This window comes from Erpetoichthys calabaricus, chromosome 1, assembly GCF_900747795.2.
Source record: "Erpetoichthys calabaricus chromosome 1, fErpCal1.3, whole genome shotgun sequence".
In the NCBI taxonomy this organism is placed as follows: Eukaryota; Metazoa; Chordata; class Cladistia; order Polypteriformes; family Polypteridae; genus Erpetoichthys; species Erpetoichthys calabaricus.
The window spans coordinates 48,819,605-48,841,637 of NC_041394.2; the positions used below are offsets into that span (position 1 = coordinate 48,819,605).

Genomic DNA, 22,033 nt, shown 5'->3' on the forward strand with positions numbered 1-22,033 from the left:
ATTGGATTGGCAGTGTGTTATTCTTTTCCCTTTCAGTGAATCAAGTAAACAGTCTATTGGTAACGTTGCATTTCTTTCCCGTTTCTCATTAGTGGCCATGTAAACAAGCCGGTTGCCAACAAAGTTATTCTCACTACAGGCTGATGGCAACATACTGGAGAAGAGGTCATTGTTAGTATTGAGCATGTGGACGTACCAGACTGTCAGCATGGCAGGGAACCATGTAAACAATCTGTGCTGCTGGCTTATCTTCACTAGCAGATTATGGGTCACCATCTAAGGAATTACTGGGCAGTCAAATAAACAGCTTGACAACATCTCTTTCCTTCTTTTTGGTGCTTTGGTTTACATTATCAAATGCTTTCTGATGGTGCTCTGTGTGAAAGGTGTTACAGTAGATTTAGAAAGATTTCAGACCTCTTCACTTTCTGCACACTTTGTTGTGTTGTAAATTTAATTTTAAATGGAAAAATGTGACATTTGAGCCCACCCAGCCACACTCAATAACCCAGAATGACAAAGTATAAACATGTTTTCAGAAAGGTTGGCGAATACTCAAAAAGTCAAAAACTGAAATCTCTCATTCATGTAAGTATTCATACTCTTAATTCAGTACTTAGTAGAAGCCCCTTTGGCAGTAATTCCAGCTTCGAGTCTTCTTGATTAAGTCTCTACTAACTTTGCATATGTGGACTTCAACAGTTTATCCCATTCTTCTAAGATCCTCTCAAGCTCATTTAGAAGTATCTGTAAACTGCCGTCTTCAGGTCTCTCCACAGAAGTTAAAGTCTGGGCCACTCAAGGATAGTCAAAGACTTGTTCTGAAGCCACCCCAGCATTGTCTTGGCTGTATGTTTTGGGTCATTGTTATACTGAAAGGTGAACCGTCACCCCAGTCTAAAGTAGTGTGCATTGTTTTGGGTCATTGTTATACTGAAAGGTGAACCGTCACCCCAGTCTAAAGTAGTGTGCACTCTGGACCAAGTTTACTTCAAGGAACCCTCTATATTTGTCTTTCCCTCAATTCTGACCAGTCTCCCTGTCCTTGCCAGTGAGAAGCACCCACTTAGCATGATTCTGACACCAGCATGATTCATCATAGGAATGGTATTAGGCAGGTGATGAGCAGTGCCTGGTGTTCACAAGACGTAGTAGTTGGAGTTCTGCCCAAAGAGTTCAATTCTTGTCTCATCAGATCAGAGTCCTTTAAATTTCATTTAGCAAACTCCAAGTGGGCTATCGTTTTTTATGTAAAAGTACATTTTATTTACACAGTACAAATTACAATCCACAAAGCAACTTTGTCTTGCTGAAGGTTCCATGGCTTCCATCTAGCCATTTTACCATAAATGCCAGATTGATGGAGTGCTGCTGAGATGGTTGTCCTTCCAACAGGGTCTCCCACTTCAGCAGAGGACTTCTGAAGCTTTTGGTTTCTGGTCACCTCTCTACCCAAGACTCTTCTTGCTTGGTTACTCATTTTGACTGAACTGCAAACTCTGGGAAAAGTCCTGGTGGTTCCAGACTTCTCCCATTACATAATTATTGAGTGCTCCTGGGATTGCTTTTAATTTGGTTTTATCCCCTTGCCCTGATCTATGCCTCACCACAATTTGTTCTACAGAGATTTCTTTGGACTTCATGGCTCTGTTTTTATCCTGACATCCACCGTGAAGTGTGAGGCCTTAAATACACAGGTGTATGCTGTTCTAAATGATATCCAATTAATTCAGTTTGGCACAGGTGCACTCCAATCCAATTCTAGGAACATCTCCAGGAGAATTAAAGCAAACAGGCTGCACCTGACCACAATTTGGGCTGCTGCAGAAAAGGGTCTGAATACTTACATAAATGAGAGATTTCCATTTTTGATTATTAATTAATTTACAAACCTTTTTGAACACGTTTTCCCTTCGTCATTTTGGGTTTGTGAGTGTAGATTGATGGGTAAAATGGAAAATATATCCATTTAAAATATTCTACAGCACAGAAAGTGTGCAGAAAGTGAAGGGGTCTGAATACTTCTATGAATCCACTCTATATAGAATACAATATTCTTGCTTTCTTGTAATTGCTTTGAGATCTCCTAGTGATAACCCCTGGGAAAGCCACTACATAAAAACAAAATCTTAGTACCTCACTTGGGGTTGCAGGTTTTAATTTCAACTAATTCTTGATATTAATTTCTATGTTAATTCTATATTTTGATATTTTCCAGTTATGTTTATTGTTGAGGGTGACACGGTGGTGCAGTGGGTAGCGCTGCTGCCTCGCAGTTAGGAGACCCGGGTTTGCTTCCCGGGTCCTCCCTGCGTGGAGTTTGCATGTTCTCCCCGTGTCTGCGTGGACTGGCGATTCTAAATTGTCCCTAGTGTGTGCTTGGTGTGTGAGTGTGCGTTCCCTGCGGTGGGCTGGCGCCCTACCCAGGGTTTGTTTCCTGCCTTGCGCCCTGTGTTGGCTGGGATTGGCTCCAGCAGACCCCCGTGACCTTGTAGTTAGGATATAGCGGGTTGGATAATGGATGGATGGATGTTTATTGTTGAACATCTTTGCTTGGTCAAGATTTTGTCATCATAAAGTGTTTCTCTGAAGGTTTTGATTTTTGAGATTTTAACTTGCTAATGAACACTCAAGCAGCTGCTCCTCTCCTTATGTTATTTGAACTGTTTCTTATCTTTATTTATTCTCACAAATTTAAAATCAAAAGTGCTGAAAGTCAGAGGAGGATGAGTACTAGGAATATGAGGTCAATGGACCTGTGTTGGAAAAGCTATCTACAGGTTAGGTGGGAGTAGCTGCCCCGTGTGAAGGACTGCAACTCCTTTGGGGTTTTGTTCACAAGTGAAGTTGGAGGTGATTGTGAGATTAGCCAAAGAGTGCTACAGCAGCAGCAGTTTTGAAAATGTACTGGACAATAAGTCCTCAAATGAAAACTTCAGTTAACTGGACAGTCTACTGAAGTCTTGTTCACAAACCAAGGTCTGCATTATTATGTTCTTTTTTTTGCACCCATGTAATACTACATTTTGAGAAAATTGCAAAAGGTCTAAGCATATACAGGTGAATAATGGGATTCTGATTCTGATGTAATCATGGAACTGACCGATGGATTCAGTACACCATAGACAGTTGTGGCAGAGCTAGAGATAGGTCAAGAGCTACAACTTGCTTTGTAACTCCATCATCACCTATGAATGGTCAAAAGCTATGGACAAAATTATGTAGCTGGGTGTACAAGTGACCAAAATGAGGTTTCTGCAAAATGTTCCAGAACTCAATTTTCGTAACAAGGCAAAGAGCTCGACAGTCCTGAAATGACCTTGGAATACAACAGCTGCTGCCGCCAATTAAAAGAAGCCATTTGAAGTGGTTTGGGCATCTTGTTGTCATTTCCTTCTGGAAGTGTATTAGGAGGAGATTCAACAGAAAATCCAAGACACAACAGAAACAGCATACCTCTTAGTTGTCCTGGGACTGTGTTAAAATTCTTCATGCTGAGCTGGAGAGTTATCTACTTGTGCCATGGTCACCCTGCTGACAACACAACCCTGACTAGAAGAAGTTCTGAAGCTGAGATGTGGGTGTTGTGTTTGGTGTGCACAATACCCCGAGGTAATCAGTGGGTCCTTTTAGTACCTCATTATGGGTTCAACACTGATATCTTACTCTGGTACTATGGAATATACAATAATGTATCTATGTAGCATGCAAACACCGAGGATATGCTTATCTTAAGTAGACAAATCACATCGTACACGATAACACACTCTGCAAATAAAAGCCACACCGCTGTGCAGTTCTGACATTGCTATCGGCTATTTTATCATTAACGTTAGGATTGTTGGCTGCCATGAATTCATTTGTTACAACACCACCCAGCCACTGCCACAATCCAGTGCTGCATCAGTAGTTAGTCATCAGGCATGGTTGATGACAGCAGGTAAACCAGCCTAAACAATAACCTTTTCTGAATTTTTGTTTAGCATAGTTTATCAAAAAAATAGCAACAGGCACTGAGTCATTTACTTTTTAGGCACCCCAACAATTATGATTTTAAAGCTCATGGGGGATGAGAGGTCCAAAGGGTTAATTACAGATTCCTGTACTCCCAGAATCCCACTTACTGTGTGCCATGGTTGAGCTGCTTCTTCCATTAAGTAGGGAATAATATATTTCCTCTTCATTAGGACTGGCCCTTGACTTTTAAATACTTTTAATTTCCCTAGTGGACAAATAAAATAAATCTATCTATCTACAGTATAATATAGTGTATCTATCTATCTATCTATCTATCTATCTATCTATCTATCTATCTATCTATCTATCTATCTATCTATCTATCTATCTATCTATCTATCTATCTATGGAAGAGAAGGTCTGTGATACGGTTTGCATATTTGCAGTTGGAGATCCACGAAGGGAGAAAAAACGAATCACGTATCATAAAATAGTTTTATTCCTGAGCTTTCAACCCCTGTCAGGGGTCTTCATCAGAGGATAATGCTTAGACTTACAAGAATCAAAGGCAATATATAGCAACACATTCAGTATGGGGGGGGGGGATGGGGGGTGGATGGAGGTGACTAAGTCAGTATGATCAAGTGTATGGGGGGGGGGGGGGGGGGTTGTATAGTTTAATTAATGTGTATATGTCCTTCTTAAGTTGGCATATGCTGGGTTTATGTCCAAGTGTCTGTTGATGGCGTTTTCATCTGATAGCCAAGACTCAGCCAACTCTCTGGCGCTTTTTGTACTGGCCTTAAATTTTACTTTTACGTTGTCCCAGTTGAATGTGTGTCCTGTCGATTTAGTATGTGCATATATCAACGATAGTGCGTCCTTTCTTCTAACGGCGTTGCGATGTTCCTGTACACGTGTTGAGATTTTTTTTGACGTTTGTCCTATGTATACAGCTGAGCAAGAATTGCATGGAATACTATAAACTGCGTTTCGTGTTTCGGCTGTCGATTTCTTATTTTTAGCATTAAACAGGACCATGCGCAGATTGTTCATGGATTTATGTGCTATTCTGATGCCCCACTTGGTCAGGGTGCGTGCCGTGCCTTCTGACACATTATGGTGATACGGGAGTGAATGCTATCTATCTATATTAATTTTAAATACAAATATTTAAATAGAATTAAATTATTTTTGAAATACAAACTGAAGCAACTGGTCCACCTGAGAGAATTACATTTTATGTCAGCACTGCTTTTGAAAAAAACAGCAAAATGTTATAAATGATCATTTATTGTGAACTAAAGTGACATGCGTGTAAATAAAATTGAAAAAGAAAAATGCAAAAGTCCTCAGTTGGCTGGAGACATTTTTTTATGGTTAATAACTTTTGGAAACTTCTAAATGAAGCCTGATGTTAATTTGTAGTCCGGTTTATGTTATTCCAAAAACGGGTATCTGGTATTAACTTTGGTAGCCTGGTAGTGCAAGATTCAGTGCCACCATCTCACAGTTCTGGGTTTGATTACCTACTGTAGCCTGTGTGGGTTTTCATTTGTTTTTTTTTTTTTTCCTGTGTCTCAAACACTTTTGTATTAGTTTAACTGACCACCATAAGCTGGCCCAATATGAGTAAGTTTGCCATATGATGGACTGGCACCTTTGTTGGAGTTGGTTCTTGCCTTACTCTTACTGCTACCAGGCAATAACAGCTATGAACTGGTAAGAGGATGCATTGGTGGATGGTTGGGTGGATGGATGAATGGATATTATTAACTCACAGTCAAACGTGGGCTGAGTGACTTCTGAAAATTTGCTCTTCACTTCTTGGCTGTATTTAGTTAACAGCTGTGACCAGGAATGACAGAAAAAAGGTTGAGGTGCCAACCGGGCAACCCCATTTAATTGTAGAAAAGAAAAAAATGAACAATTTTTGTTCTTGGCATTCCAGTTATAGGACCCTCACTAGCCAAAGGTATGGCACTTCATCAGGAGCTCTATCACCCCGAGATGAATGAACACCTTCTTCTGGGGGCCGCCTGTTTTTATGGCGTACTGGGCAGAAGGGGTGAGGCACTTCTCTGTGAGCTGTGGACGGGGCTGGCCATTGTTCTCAACCGTCTCCTTGGAACTGTGGTGGAAAGAGAGGAAATGGTTAGTACTAGCACCTCCTCTTGTCCCAAAGTGGTTTTGCTTACCTTCTCAGAGCCTGGGATGTGGTCCACAGGTGTGCATGCATGACACGGCCTATGATCTTATACTTGTAAATAGCACCAAAAGTCCACCCACATCACTATGTGATCTCTCCAAACCCCTGTGTTTTTCAAAATTTTTCATAAATGTTCTGTGGTAGCTCAATTTAACATCCAAATTTATTTTAAGATATCTTAAATGGGTTTTGAAACATCTCAGTATCCTGTTATGTACAATTTCTATTTTTAAATGGAACATCCAGTCTACTTTAAACCATCTCAAAATGTATTTGAGATATCTAAGAGTAACAAGCCATTGTGAGATCTCTGCAAATACCATAATACCATTTTAGATGTAGTCAATCAGTCATTGTCCAACCCGCTATATCCTAACACAGGGTCACGGGGGTCTGCTGGAGCCAATCTCAGGGTGCAAGGCAGGAACAAACCCCAGGCAGGGTGCCAGCCCACCGCAGGGCACACACGCAAAGGACAATTTAGGATCACCAATGCAACTAACCTGCATGTCTTTGGACTACAGGAGGAAACCCATGCAGACATGGGGAGAACATGCAAACTCCATGCAGGGAGGACCCTGAATCGAACCCAGGTCTCCTTACTGTGAGGCAGCAGCGCTACCACTGTGCCACCGTGCCGCCCATTTTAGATGTATCAAAATGATATTGAGATACCTTGAAATTACTTTGTGTATTTGTAAATGCTTTATATCTTGAAATGTGTTTCACATAAATTGAAATAAAATTGAAATATCTAAGATATCTCAGATGTACTTTTTTAAGAAAGCAGGGAATGAATTTGAGATATCTAAAAACGTGTTATAGATACCTCAAACATGAGTCCGTATAAACAGATTGTATCAGAAAATACATTTTGAGGTTTCTTAAATACATTTTGAGATATTTTGAAACAACACCACAACCATTCTGAGATACCTAAAATGCCGTTCAAGATGACATAAATAACTTCACCTGCATTTTCAGATATCTTAATATGACATGAAGTCCTATTAAAAAATCAGATATTTTGTATTGTATTCCAGATAACTGAAAACGCATGTAAAGTTACTTTTAGATATCTTAAAATGAGATCTCATTATCTCAAGATGCCTCAAAATGTATTTCAGATATCTCAACTTGATCAGATGTCACTTTGAAATATTTTGAAATGCATCTGCGATATCTGAAAATGCCTTTGTGATGCTTAGAAATGAACGTATCTGTAATCTATAGTTTATTTTAAGATATCTTAAAATACATTTTGAGATACCTCTAAATGAAAGTTTATTCTGCTGTGCCTCCCAGAAGCATGCAGGTTAAATTAATGGTACTTTGGACTTGTGTGTCAGTGTGCCATCAAGACACTGCCTTCTGCTCAGTGCTGATAGAATAGGCTTTAGCTTCATGATGGCCCTGAAAGTGGGCTAAATGGACAGAGAAAAGGAATAAATAAATGCACGTACTTTTAATTTTAATCAGTTGATCATAGAATCCTTCACAAAGCACACTATCACATGGCTTTTTGCAAAGCAAAAATGGGTACTAAAAGAGCAATAAAATGCTTGTAGACCACAAAGATCATTGCTGGTAACATACGTGAAGACTGGTAACCTGATACAAGGGACTGGACTGATCTTTAGAAGACAACAATGTAGAACTGGGATCAGAGCAACTGGTGCAGAGGAGTCAGCTGAGGTTTTTACTGAAAGGAATAGCTTATTAAAAAAATGTATGACAGAAATGGTGAGTGTTTAACTGTCGCTGTAATTGATTTTGACATTTTGTCATTAATATCAGAAGTTAAACAAAAACTCCAGATGAGGTGCTACTTGTAAACCGATCACATCAAACATAATCACTGTGTATTTGTATACTTACTCACACAGCATAGAGTGAAGTGAGATGGCATTCAGGCCCCTTCATTTTTACACATTTTGTTATGTTGCAGTCTTGTGTTTTAAAATAGTTTAAAGAGAAAAGCCAAGCAAAATGACACCTTTGATTGGCTAACTAAAAAGATTACAATATGCAAGCTTTCGAGGCAACTCAGGCCCCTTCTTCAGGCAAGGTGTAATACAGAGACTGGAGTTCCCTGTGTTTATATACACACTCAAGGACAAGAAACAACATTGGTAAATCTTTAAATGAGAAATCTTAAATGTAAAAAATTAATAGATTCATTCAGGCTAGGGTTAATTTAACAAGAGAGAGAAGAACAATGTATGGTCAAGATCTTTGGATAAGATAACTGTCCAACAAAGTCTTTTGAAGTTTGTAATGAGTTTTTTCAAAACAATGCAGACCTGTAGACAGGCTGTCTGTCATTCTGAGAGATGTAAACAATCCTCATATCTGGCCATAAAACTCTTGTCTTTATTCAAGCCATGTTGTAATGTATTAAATTTTAGAATGAGTTTAACTTCCCATTCTATTCTCTCTTGATGTGTTTTGAAGTTGCCCATAAGCATTGTGACTTTAACTCTTTCAGGGCTGATGTTGACTTTTGTCGAAATTCAGGGGTAGAGGATGGTAATCAGCTGTAAACAACGAGAAAACTCGCGTTATGTTTTAGTTCAACTCTCTTTGCTAGAAGGAAAGTTAGCTTTGTTGATTTGACCTCGATTCCCTGTGCATGCATGAGTAGCGAACAGCAAACAACCTCTAAAATTTCATCGACATCTGACGAGAGACCAAAGCGAATGCACAAAGCAAAATACTCCATGGACGACATTTTGTGTATTATTATCGCCAAATTGGACTCTGACTTGCCAGACTTCAGTTTTGATGCAAGTGATCTGAAGATGGAGACTGAAAACAAAAGTGAGCTTCAGCTGATCTGTCCCCAGTTGATCGTGGTGTTGAACACGCTTGTGTAGCTGATGCACCAATGGCAACGTTCGCCTAGGGGGACCGCCGCTTATGATGGCAAGAGGTACAAAACAGACTGAGTAGCACTGCTACGCGAAGACAGGCCAGGCAGCCGGCCATGCATTCCTACTGGCCATCGTGCTGCCCCTACACAACCACCAGGGATGCTGATCAGCAGCCACAGCAACAGACATTTTATGTTGATTTACATGTGAAACCTTTGCTTTGTGTGCTTTTCAGAAAACGGAGTTGCCTGCAAAAAATATTCAGCCCTCAAAGAGTTAAAGTCCCTCTCACAGTGTCCATGGCTGTTGAAGTGGGCCGCTACAGGAACATCTGTGTTGCCATGTTTAATGTGGAACCTGTGTGTAAATTCATTCTCTGGCGGAGTGTTTGTCCAGTTTCTCCCACATAGAGTGCAGTGTCAGGACATTTCATGCAGAGAATTAGGTAGACTGCATTAGATAATCTGCAGGAAAATGATCCCTTTATGTGATGTTCAAGGCAGTGTGGTATAACTATACGGTCTGCATCATAAATGTGGGCACATGTTTTGCATCTTTTCTGTAGGCATGGAGATGTGCCATTTTCTGTTGGTTCACTTAGGGAGCTTCGGACAATTAGTTACTGAAGGTTTGGTGGTTGTCTGTATGCCAGGAGGGGAGGTTCAGGAAATACATTTTTCAGTGTTTGGTCATTGTTTAGCATTGGCTGAAGTTCTTTTATAATTTTTCGAAGTGTTTCAAGATGTGGGTTGTAGGTGACAACAAGGGGGATGCGGTTCTTGTTGTCTTTGTTTTTATATTCCAGAAGGTTGTCTCTGGGTATGGCAGTAGCTCTTCTTATTTGAGTGTCTGTTGTTTTGGGGGTGTAACCTTGTCTGATGAAATCTTGTCTGAGCTCCTGCGGTTGTTTATCCCGGTCTGTCGGGTCTGAGCAAATACGATTGTACCGTATTGCTTGGCTGAAAATAATGGAGCGCCTTATATGCTTGGGGTGGAAGCTATCACTTCTTAGGTAGGTCCATCTGTCTGTCGGTTTGTGAAAAACAGAAGTTACAAGGGTGTTGTCTTTCAGTTGAACAGTGGTGTCAAGGAAGCTGACTTCTGTTTTTGAGTAATTCAGCTTCAGCTTTATGTTGGGGTGAAAAGAATTATATTCATTATGAAAATGGAGGAGGTCCTTCTCAGTGGCAGTCCAGATTATGAAGATGTCATCTATGTAACGAAGATTCAACATTGGTTTTACGATGCACATTGGCATGAAATCTTCCTCCAATTTTGCCATAAATAAGTTTGCATAGTGAGGTGCAAACCGACAGCCCATTGCAGTCCCCATTTGTTGTAAGTAGCAATTTTGTCCAAAAGAGAATAGATTATGTGTCAGAGTGAATTTTATCATTTCTATTACTGACTTTGTGGATAAATCATGTTGTTTGAGGTACATTTCACATGCCAATATGCCATCATCATGGGGGAAGTTTGTGTAAAGTGCCTCAGCATTCGTTGTGGCCAGTAAGGTTCCCTCAGGTAAGGGGCCTAAAGCAGACAGTTTAAATTATTTTTTTTCCCTCATCAAGCAACACTCAATACCCCAGAACAACAATGCGAAAACAGGACTTTAGAAATTTGTGCTAATTTAATAAAAATAAACTGAAATATCACACAGATGTGTGTATTCAGACCCTTAACTCAGTACTTCATTGATGCCCCTTTGGCAGTGATTCCAGCCTGGGATCTTCTTGGGTCTGATGCAACAAGCTCTGCCATTCTTCTCTTTAGATCCTCTCAAGCTCTGTCAGTTGGGACGGAGACCGTCAGTGGATAGCTACCTTCAGATCTTTCCAGAGATGTTGAATTGGGTTCAGTGTTGGGCAGAGTTGTCCCTAAGCCACCCCTTTGCTGTCTTTGCTTTGTGTTTAGGGTCATGTCCTGTTGGAATTTGAACCTTTGGCCCAGTCTGAGGTCCAGAGTTGTCTGGACAAGGATTTAGCAGTAAGAATATTAAGGTTTGCATCCCAGGTCCTCCCTGCATAAAGTTTACATATTCTCCATTGTGTGCGTGGTTTTCCTCCCACTGTCCAAAGACATTGAGGTTAGGTGAATTAGCCCTAGTGTGTCTTTGGTGTGTGTGTGTGTGTGTTTTCACCCTGTGATGCATTGCAGCCCTGTTCAGCTTTTTCTCAACCCTGACTAGCCTTCCAGTACCAGCCACTGAAATACAACCCCACAGCATGAGGCTATCACCACCATGCCTGGTTTCCTCTAGACGTGATACTAATCTTTGTTTCATCAGACTATAGAATCTTGTTTCTAGCAGTTTGAGAATATTTTAGGAGCTTTCTGCAAACTCCAAGTGAGATTTCCAGTGTCTTTTACTTAGAAAAGGCTTCTGAATGGCTACTCTGTCATAAAGTCCAGATCAGTAGAGTGTTGCTGTGATGGCTGTTCTTCTGGAAGTTTTTCCTATCTCCATATACAGTAGGTTCTCTGGAGCTCAACCATAGTGATTATTAAGTCACCTCTCTTATCAAGACACTTCTCCCCATATGGCTCAGTTTGGCCAGGCAGCCAGCAGTTGGAAAAATCATTGCTGTTGCAAACGTCTTCTGTTTAAGGATTATGAAGGCCACAGCACTCTTGGGAACCTTCAATGCTGTAGGAGTTTTTTGTAGACTTCCCTAGATTAGTGCCTCGAAACAATTCTGTCTCTAAGCAATTCCTCTGACTTCAGGGCTTAGTGTTTGCACTGATACACATTGTCTGCAGTGGGACCCTCTATAGGGTCCGTGCCTTTCCTAGTCGTGTCCAATTAATTGAATTGAACACAGGTGGACTACAAAAATCTTAATGATGATCAATAGAATGGGATACGCCTGATTCAGATTGCAAGTGTCATAGCAAAGGGTCTGAATAGTTGTGATATTTCAGTTTTTTATTTTTAATAAATTAAAAAAAAAATTTGAATCCTATTTTTTCTTTATCATTCTGGGGTATTGAGTGTTGTATGACGTGGAGAAAAATGAATTTAAACAATTTTAGCATAACAGAACAAAATGTGAAAAAGCGAAGGGGTCTGAATACTTTACTCAATGTACCGTTCATGGAGGAGATTCCTGTAGTGTAACTGTTCCACTTCATGTTTTTTATTTCCTTCACTGAGACTTTATTTTATATATACAGCATTGTTTTACACAGCAGGCATTGTCTGTTTCTAGTAACTTCATAAATATTTGAGTATATTGTGCACTTTGTAACAGACTGAGGTTTCCAGGGCAAGTCTGATACTATGATTTGATGATTTGCATTTAAAGAAATAGCACCTTCAATTTGGTTCATGCATTAACTCCACTCTACATAAAGAGTGAGTGTTACACAAAATAAAACAAACTCAAACAAATGCCTTGACTGTTTAAAAATGTCGTGCAGATAGTTTGAGTGCAGGCTTTCCATCACCATGACAGCTCAGGCAGTAAACCAAGAACTGAACACAATGTCAGTACAGTCCCCAGATTAGCACAGATTCTGTATACTGAGTGGGTAACAACCATATCAACAAATGTCATGGCTGCTTCCAGGAATCTTTGGAAAACAAATATGAAACAAAACAGGAAACTGACTGGATAGAAGAAAAGGCCAGGGTATAACATTAAAGTCAGGATCCTTCCATGCTGTGACCTATGTGTCTATCAGCTCATATCATATTGATGTATGAAATATATTACCGGCCTTTGTACTGGGTCTCTGTACCATAGTGTCTGCCCATCCAACCCTGAATCTTATTAATTTCTATTGATTATATAAATATCAGCTATATATATTTTTAATTTCTAAATTTATGCAGACAATGATGTATCTCCTTCTTTTGGTGCTCTCTGCAACTTCTAATCTGTTTTACCTGTTGTCTTCATTAGAGGTTAGGAGCATGCACTGGGCCTACATGCAGGGATGAATGCAGATTAACATCATACACAGGACGGAGCAATTGCAGGTTAAGGGTTTTGCTCAAGGGCCCAACAGAGCAGAGTCCCTTTTAGCATTTACAGGATTCGAACCGACAACCTTCCGATTGCCAGTGCAGATTCCTAGCCTCAGAGCCACCACTCCGCCACTCTTTATTAGGAATGCAATTTTAATTTTTTATCAGGTTTTCCTTGGCTACACTTCTGGGAGATTGGTGAACCTCTTTGTAATATATATTTTTTGATTCAGTGTGTTTTACACATTATTAAAAATGAATGACGATCTCCTGTGGTAATGTTTTATTTTTCTTTCGTGTGCCGCCATTTTATGGGTCATTCTGTTGACAGACTGGGAGTGTGTGACATGTAACATCATCAATAGGACAGTATAAAGGTTAGCATTATATACTTCCTTGTTGTCTGATACTGGATTCACCTAAAAATTTTGGTGGCCCTACTTTAAAGTGAACTTTCAGATGTTTTTCCTGCCCTTAAATTATAAATATTGTCTAAACATTTTGACTCTGGCAGCGCATCATTTCTTTTGTTTGTGAAATTTCCTTTCACCGTTTGTTGACCACTGATTCTGACGTAACATCCTGAGATTTGTTTACTTTGTTAGAGTTGACCTGGTAATGACTCTGGATTGTATTTTGATTCTTTTGGAATCATCTTATGATATTTTACAAAACCTCTGCTCACCCCATGCAGTCAGTACATCCCTAGGATGGGATGGCATATTTGTTTTCATTATTCAGAGCTGAGAATTATGGGATTGTTTCTGAGTGTGAAAATGACAGTCCACTCTAGATTGGGCAGCTCTGTGGAGATTCCATGCCTACTCCCAAGTCATCATGGTAATACACTTTTCTTCCTCAGTTTTCATGTAATGTCTGATTGTCCTTGCCATAGAAAATGTGTCATAAATACCAGGGCAGCTCTTGGGTAGGTAAAGGGTGTGTGTAAAAATGTTTTAATGGAGTTGCTATCCATCTTATTGTAGTAGTGGTATGTCCTTAGGACTCCCATACCTCCCAGATGTATAGGGCTGGAGACATCACTTGGTGTAGGATGATGCTGAAGATTGAGAGAATGCTCCGTGATGTGCTGATTATCAGCCTCAATTATTCAAGTGTATAGTGGGTTCTGTGGGGTTACAATGCTTGTGGTTCAAGGCTTTAATTTTGACTTTTTTCTGGAGGAACACAATTTTACAGTCAGGGTCAAACCCAATTATTGCACACTGGTTCAAGATGCTCAAAGCTTGTTGTTGTGGGTAATAGCAGGAGATGTTCATCCCTATGCAGACATTATCATTTGAAGCCTTAGGGTGAATGGATGTTGCCTCTCGTTGTCCATAGCAGGTTGTCAGTATTATTAGACTTTGACAACCTGTAGTGGAAAGAGGCTTGTCCCCCTCAGTGTCTAGAGCACGTATCTCTTCAGTAGCACAAACAACGCCACTTTGTGTATACAGTATACCCTAGACTTAAGGAGTGCACACCTCTTGGTGTACAGAGCATGTCCACTTTTATTTTTTACTTTCTCATATACGAAGTATAGGAAAAGTATTGTAACTGTTAAAAAATTTGATATCGAGATTTTGATGAATCTCGACATTTTAGACCTCCCTGACTTTCTCGTATACAATGTATAGAGAAAGTATTGGAATCCTCCAAAAATTCCATTTTGAGATTTTAATGAGTCTCATCATTTTAGATCTCCTTGAGTCTGAAAATACCCTTTTTAGAATTATGTCTATGTTTCTGTCTATATGTGTGTGTGTTTATGTAAATACGATGAGTACATTTTCACTTAGGTCATCCAAATTTTGCATACAAGTATTAGGTACAACTTTTGGCCTATTTCTGCTAACTGGAAGTGATAGTTTACCTGAACACATACTCGATTTTTTTTTGTATTCATGCAGCAGCAGAGTCCGGTTTGTTCAACTTTACTTTTATAATAATTGTTCAATATAGTATTACTGTGATTTGATTTGTTGTTAATGGTTCTATTAATGTACATAATATAAAAATATAATCATTATCTTGCAGTTTATTTCTCAAATATCCATCCCCATATCTGAGTATCTGCGGTGGGTTGGCACCCTGCCCGGGATTGGTTCCTGCCTTGTGCCCTGTGTTGGCTGGGATTGGCTCCAGCAGACCCCCATGACCCTGTGTTTGGATTCAGCGGGTTGGAAAATGGATGGATGGATGGATGGATATCTGAGTATACAAGAAAGTCTAGGGAATGCCACTCCCAATTTTTATAAATGGAGCCCAGTGGATAACAGCAACCACTCAGGTTCCCCCTCAGTGTCTCTTACCTTTCATAGATGGAACCCCTCAGATGACCACGCTCTACGCAGCTTAATGGATTAGCTGACTCTGAAAGTTATAATGGGTGATTCTAGGATGCTGAGGTTTGCCAGTAACTGAACAGCCTGCCGATTTGACAACTGTTCTACTTCAGTCCTGGTGGACGTATTCTGTCCTCTCGTCCCTTTGATTTTATGTTGCATAAGCTCTCCTGGTATTCACTCAAGGTTTTTTGTCTTGCTCTTCAGGACCATTAAGGAGGGAATCAAAGGACTGCTACTTTATCTTTAATTACCTCTTTTTCTAACTCTTTCTCTCTTTATGTTTGGATTCAATTCTCTCTTCTTTTCAGATGGTTGATAGTATGCTTACACATTGACAATCTAATGGCTTTTATGACTTGTATCTTTTTTTAATTGGAAATTGGATGAAGCAGTAATGCTAATTCTTGCCTCAGAAATTCGAAAAGCTTTTAGAAAGGATTAATGAAAACAGCTGTGATGTATTAGTAATGAAATACTATCCTGAAACTGCAGAAAAGAGAAATCTAATCAGCTGAGCAGGAACACTACTGGATTGTTACAAGAGGGCAGCACTCCCCTTCTTTCTTGATTTGCCTTCTCATTTCAGACTTCTTAATCCAGTGTCACCCGAGTCGATGCTTCATGTTTTACTTCAATGATCATAAAACACACAACATGCTCAAAGCTGTTTAATCTTGTTCAGGATTGTAGGGCTTGGAGCCTGAGATGGCAGTACTGGATGCAAGGCCTGGACCTACTCTGAAAGGGGCGTCAGTGCATCCATTGCAGGGCCCACTCAAACGCAACCACACACACACTGGGCCCATTAACCAAACACATTCATCTTCAGCATGTGTGTTTATTACATTCAGCAGTATTCACCTAAAAGGTTAGGACTGGTAAAATTCAATTATTTCTACTGCAAGTTTCATTTCATTTGCCAAACCTTTAACTGGGAAATGCTTATGGAAGAATTCTTTTGGGGTTTAACTTCTGTCTAAAATTTATAAGCATATTTTTTTCCTTTGTCATTGCATTAATTTCTACTGCTTTGACCCTCTTTTCCTGGAGTTTTTTTTTTTTTTCTTTTTTTGGCCCTTTCTTAATGATGTCTGGAGGCGCGGTATTTGTTGCTGCTGTGCACCTTTTATTTAGTCTAACAGATGTTCATATGTTAGTGGTTTGCATTTCTGTCGATTTCACTTTTCAGTGATGCGATCTTCAGGAAACCTGCTCCAAACACTATTATTTGTTTCCATTTTTAGGTGATTTAGTGTGTCTTTATACTCTCTACATGTCATGTATTTCTGGCTCCTGTCATGGTGAATGGGATTTCTGCTGGACTAACCTCCGTTTGATGTCTGCTTGAATTAGTTCCACTTGTCATTTGGTTTGCCATTTCTTTGCAGTATATTGTACACTGCCACTCGTCAACGTCTCACTTTCCTTTGCCACACTGACCTTCAGAGTATGGGATCTGAACATAGAAACATCTGGTTTGATTTTCTGTATGGTTCATTTTTATCTAAGAGGTTCTTTCAGCTGAATTGGGTTTTGGATATTGCCTTTATCATTTCTCATGGCTCTTCCAGTCATTTGTATATTTTAGAAGTGGCCACGTATTTTGAATATTGCTGAGTGGCCACTTACTCTTTCCTCCAGAAAGATATTTGCTGGTGCACAAGTGATATAACTGCTACAAATAAAGCTTCTTTTTCCTTTATGTTTTCTAACTTTCCTGAAATTCATCTACATAAATACTGGCAAGGTGAGCTACCTCAAGGAGAAGAGTTTCATGGCTTTCATATCAGTAACATTTTATAAATACTTTCCTTAATAAGTCATTATATAATGATAGCTATAAACAATATATTGTATTCATTAGTAGATTTTGTTGTAGAATATGCTGGAAAGTTGAAACTATTTATCTCTTTTAAAGATTCATGAAAAGAACAAAACTTACCATAAATTTTCATCACTATATTTTAGTATTGGTTTAAAGTACATTCATTTGCTCATTTTGGCAACTTGCATGGGCATAAAAATAACTAGAAAACCTGTGAAGGTAAAGAGGATAAAATCATAACTTACAGCATGTATTAGAGTTTGTTTCACTGATGTTTGCCAGGCCTTCTTCATAAAATAAATTGGCTTCCCTATTAAAAGGTGACAATGCTCTGTATTGTCACCCAGACTTATGTAATTGCCATTGTGTGAACATTATTTTAGACTTGGATGTTGCTTGTGTACTCCAATATGTTTTACTTGAAGTAATCTGCTTTTAACAATCATGTCACCACCTACCTTTTCTGCCAAATCTGAAAATAGCAGAATCAAAATTTCTAAACACCAGAACTTGGGGATAAGAGAGACAAATGTTGTCTGGGACAGACAAAAAAGAATTTAAAACTAAATAATTGCACTCAAGATTCAAACACAGAGTTCTACCTCCCTAAGCAGTTTTTAACTAGATAAACTAAACTGCAGAAATTTGCATAATAATAATAATAATAATAATAATAAGTTACATTTATTGAGCGCCTTTCACAAACCCAAGGTCACTTTACATACAGAGTAAAAAAAAAAAATACACAGATGACAAAAGTTCGTAGAAGAGGAAAGTATTCAGTTGCGATTTAAAAGTGCAGAAACGGGAGCAATCTCAGAGAGACTGAGGAAGAGAGTTCCAGAGTTGAGGGGCTATAACACTGAAGGACCTGCCTCCCAAGGTGGAGAGTCTGGTGCGTGGAACAGTAAGGAGATTACTGCTCAAGGATCTGAGAGAGCAACAAGGAGTGTAAGGAGCTAGTAGCTGAGTGAGGTAGAGGGGGGTAAGGTTATGTAGGGCTTTGAAGGTGAGAAGCAGAATCTTGAATTTAATCCTTGATGGAACCGGTAACCAGTAAAGCTGGGAGAGAACAGGGGAGATGTGAGCAAAACGCTTTGTGTGGGTGAGGACTCTAGCTGCGGAGTTCTGAATATACTGTAGCTTCTGTATAGATTTTGCAGAGAGTCCAATAAAGAGGGAATTACAGTAATCAATACGAGACATTATGAAAAAATGAACCAGCGTTTGAGCATCATTAAAGGACAGAAATGGACGGAGGCAGGTAATGTTATGGAGATGATAGAATGAAATTTTGGAAAAAGACCTAATGTGTAGCTCAAAGTTAAGTGATGAATCAAACAAAACACCAAGATTTCTGACAACAGGAGCAGGTTTGACAAGTGTACAATCAACAGAAATAAAGAAATTGAATGCCTTAGAAAGTTGGGATTTTGGACCTACCAGTAACACTTCAGTTTTATTGGCATTAAGTCTGAGAAAGTTATTTTCCATCCATAACTTAAGATCAGTGATGCAGTCAGTGAGTGTGCTGGGAGGTGAATCTGTAGGGGAGTCTGTATTAAGATATAACTGTATATCGCCTGCATAACAATGGAAGTTAAGGCCATGTCTGTGAATAATCTGACCCAACAGAAGAATATAAAGTAGAAAAAGTAATGGCCCAAGGACTGAACCCTGAGGGACACCATGCGACACAGGTGAGGTGGAGGATTTATATCGGCCGAGTGTGACAAACTGTTGCCTATTAGAAAGATAAGATGTGAGCCATTGAAGGGCTAAGCCAGAGATGCCTACAGCAGAGAGAAGTGACAGGAGGATTTCATGGTTAACAGTGTCAAATGCTGTTAATATCCAGAAACTTGGACTACGTGGCTTATACTCTGTGGTTTTAAATACTTGCAGCATGATGATGTTATGTGACACACTTCCAGCCGTCCTGAGGAGTGGCTATCAGCAACAGCATGGCCATAGCCAGTGAAAAACATATAAAATGGCAGATCACAAGATCAAAAATATCTAAACAAAATGACGGAGTGGACATATAATAATGGTAAATAACTGTTAATGCGAAAGATGATCATAAAATTAGTGAAAAATTAGATATTGCACATGCCAAATATCTCAATATCATGACACTACCTATTACCCATATCTTAATATATTTTGATCAGGAGGCTTTTTTAAGATTGTAGGTTGTGGGAGCCCACCTGTGTAAATTACATCTCACCCAGACTAAGGTTCAAATTCTTGTTTTAGGAAGAGGACCACTGCAATGAACTGGTCTCAGCCCTATAAAGTTAGGGGCAACTCACAGCCCCTTGTAGTTCATTCGAATAAACTTAGGAGTGGTGAGTTCTTGTGCTTTGTGATTCACTTGTTATTTATGTACTACTGGATTTTTGACCTCTCTGCTGTTTTTTGACTTCAAATTGAATTACTGTATTAGGACTTGTTTAATTTGGATTGCCTTTGCTTTTTGGGCTCAATGGAGTTTCTTGCTGTTATAAAGCTGTTTTTTTATTTATAAAGATTCTTTGTGGCCTTCTGTGTTACTAGCTGAGGTGTTTTGACTGTGTTTCCCTCTCTAGTGGCCATTTTTAGATCTGGTAGTGACGTACATGCTTGGGGACTCTCAAATACATAACACTCATGAAAAACATTTCCTGCTATTTTGTTCTGTTTATTTGGATTCTGACCTTGGATTATTGAATGGATTTGTTTGCTTTGGGTGGCCTTTTAAGCAAAACACTTTGTGATTTGTTTGCTTCTTTTTGACTTCCTTGCTTGTTTTGTTCTCTTTTTTGATTATCTTTTTTATTGATTATCTAACAAATTCTTGAAATAATAAAGGAACTCATTTTTGACCAGAACTTAATAGCTACCCTCTCTTCTACTTCATTTACAGTATTTTGAAGTTTTTATACATTAAAAAAAGCCTGAGCATCATTTTGGGCTTGTGCAGACCAGAAAGCCAGCCTTTTGAGTTTGGGACTAGGCGGCCTGGTGTGAGGCTTGTTTCTATGCACCAGACCTAATTATTCTGCCCGAAGGCTGGAAGAGAAGCATAAGATGAAATAGAGTCAAAACCAGAAGCAAGTTGAAGTCAAGAAGAAGTCTTTTACACCAAAGCCTAATTGCTATTCAGAAATCAAAGTCAGAGGGGAAAGCTGAAAGTATTTTCTTGTCAGATCACAAATGTGAATGAATTGTCGCACTGGTATTTAAGGGGTTGTGCTATTTAAAACCACATTCCTTGGCAAACAGAAGCAACATGCTGGTAACTGGAATCATAACATGACAGCGCCCATATGCAAAACAAAATAATGTTTTGCCACCGTGAAATAAATAATCACTCTGATCAGGAAACATTATAATGCAAAAGTAGTTGTATGGAAATATTCCAGTAATAAAGAAACCCATATTCCCAAGTATACTGTAGCTTTAAAAAATGCATTCAAAGTGAAATAAACTTTTAAAGTGAACATCTCATAGTACTAATTGAGCAATTTTTAAATTTTGTGGCCTGTGCCCCTTTTTGCTATTTTTGTTCACAAAAATGAGAAAATAATCTCAAAAATTCCAAAGGACAGTGTTGACCCAGTGCCCTAGGTTTGAGTCCCTGCTGGATTTTGCACATACACCTTGTGTCTCTGTGTTTTTTCTCAGTGTACTTGCTCCCACATTCCTAATACATGAGAGTTTGGATAATTGACAATTCTAAATTGTGAATGTGTGTTTTATAAGTAGACCCTGCCATGTTGATTCTCGCCTTGTGTCTGATGCTGCTGGGATAAGCTTCAATTTCAGTAAGGTGATGGTGCTATGATCTCCCTGCATGGCTCTCAGTACTGAAAATGGAGGTTCACCTACAAAATCTAGCCTCCCCAAGGTCTTGAAGAAATAAAAAATAAGAAGCAGGCTCTTGTGACCCCTATTATTAATATGAATATGAATAAGGCATCTTCTTACAAATTTAACTTACAACATTTGAGTGATAAAATTAGTTACATTTGTTTTGTTTTACCAATTGCAACTTCAAGGTTTGAAGTACAAAGCTTTAACCACTACGCCTTAATGCGTACAGACCTGTAAAGGTGAACAAAGCTTTAATATCAAAAGTGCAAAAATGGGAAAGGGGATACGTCAAATCGACTGGTCCATAACAAGAAAAACAATACTCTTTAATACTTAAAGATTAATTTTCAAAGAGGAATTTGCAAAACAAGAGCATAGTGAAAAAAAAACATCAAAAAGGTTTGCCTTAGAAAAGTAAACCAAAGAAAAATAAATTGATTCCACAATCCAAAAGCAAAGTCAAATCTGAATCTAAAAAGATTCAACAAGTACTTACAATCAAGATTGTAAGAAGCGGTAAATGTTTTATGAATGCCTAAGTGAAGCACTGTAGCATCTGCAGGCTTTTGAAGGCTTGGGGCACCCCAAGACACATTATAAAGACAAGAAGACACAAAAGACAACAGTACATAATTAATATAATACTACAATATAAAATAAACCCATTAAGAAGTAATAAAATAAATTCATAAAGGAAACACAGACAGAGCTGACAAAGTAATATTTAAAAGAAATAGAAAAGAATTCATTAAAAGAACAACAGCAACAACAATATTTATTTGTATAGCACATATAGCACAAAGCTCAAAGTGCTTTACAGGAAAAAAAAATATAAAAATAAGATTAGGCAATACTAAGTATATAAAATAAATTTAGAATAAAAGTAAGGTCCGATGGCCAGGGAGGACAGAAAAAAAACAAAAAAAAAAAACTCCAGACAGCTGGAGAAAAAAAATAAAATCTGCAGGGGTTCCAAGGCCACGAGAC

General features: G+C 38.9%; 1 protein-coding gene across 1 annotated transcript in view; it reads left to right on the forward strand.

Annotated features, from left to right (window-relative positions):
- Positions 1-22,033, forward strand: part of LOC114645829 (anthrax toxin receptor 1-like) — a 242,445-nt gene that overhangs the window by 1,231 nt on the left and 219,181 nt on the right. The gene's annotated exons all lie outside the window — the stretch shown is intronic.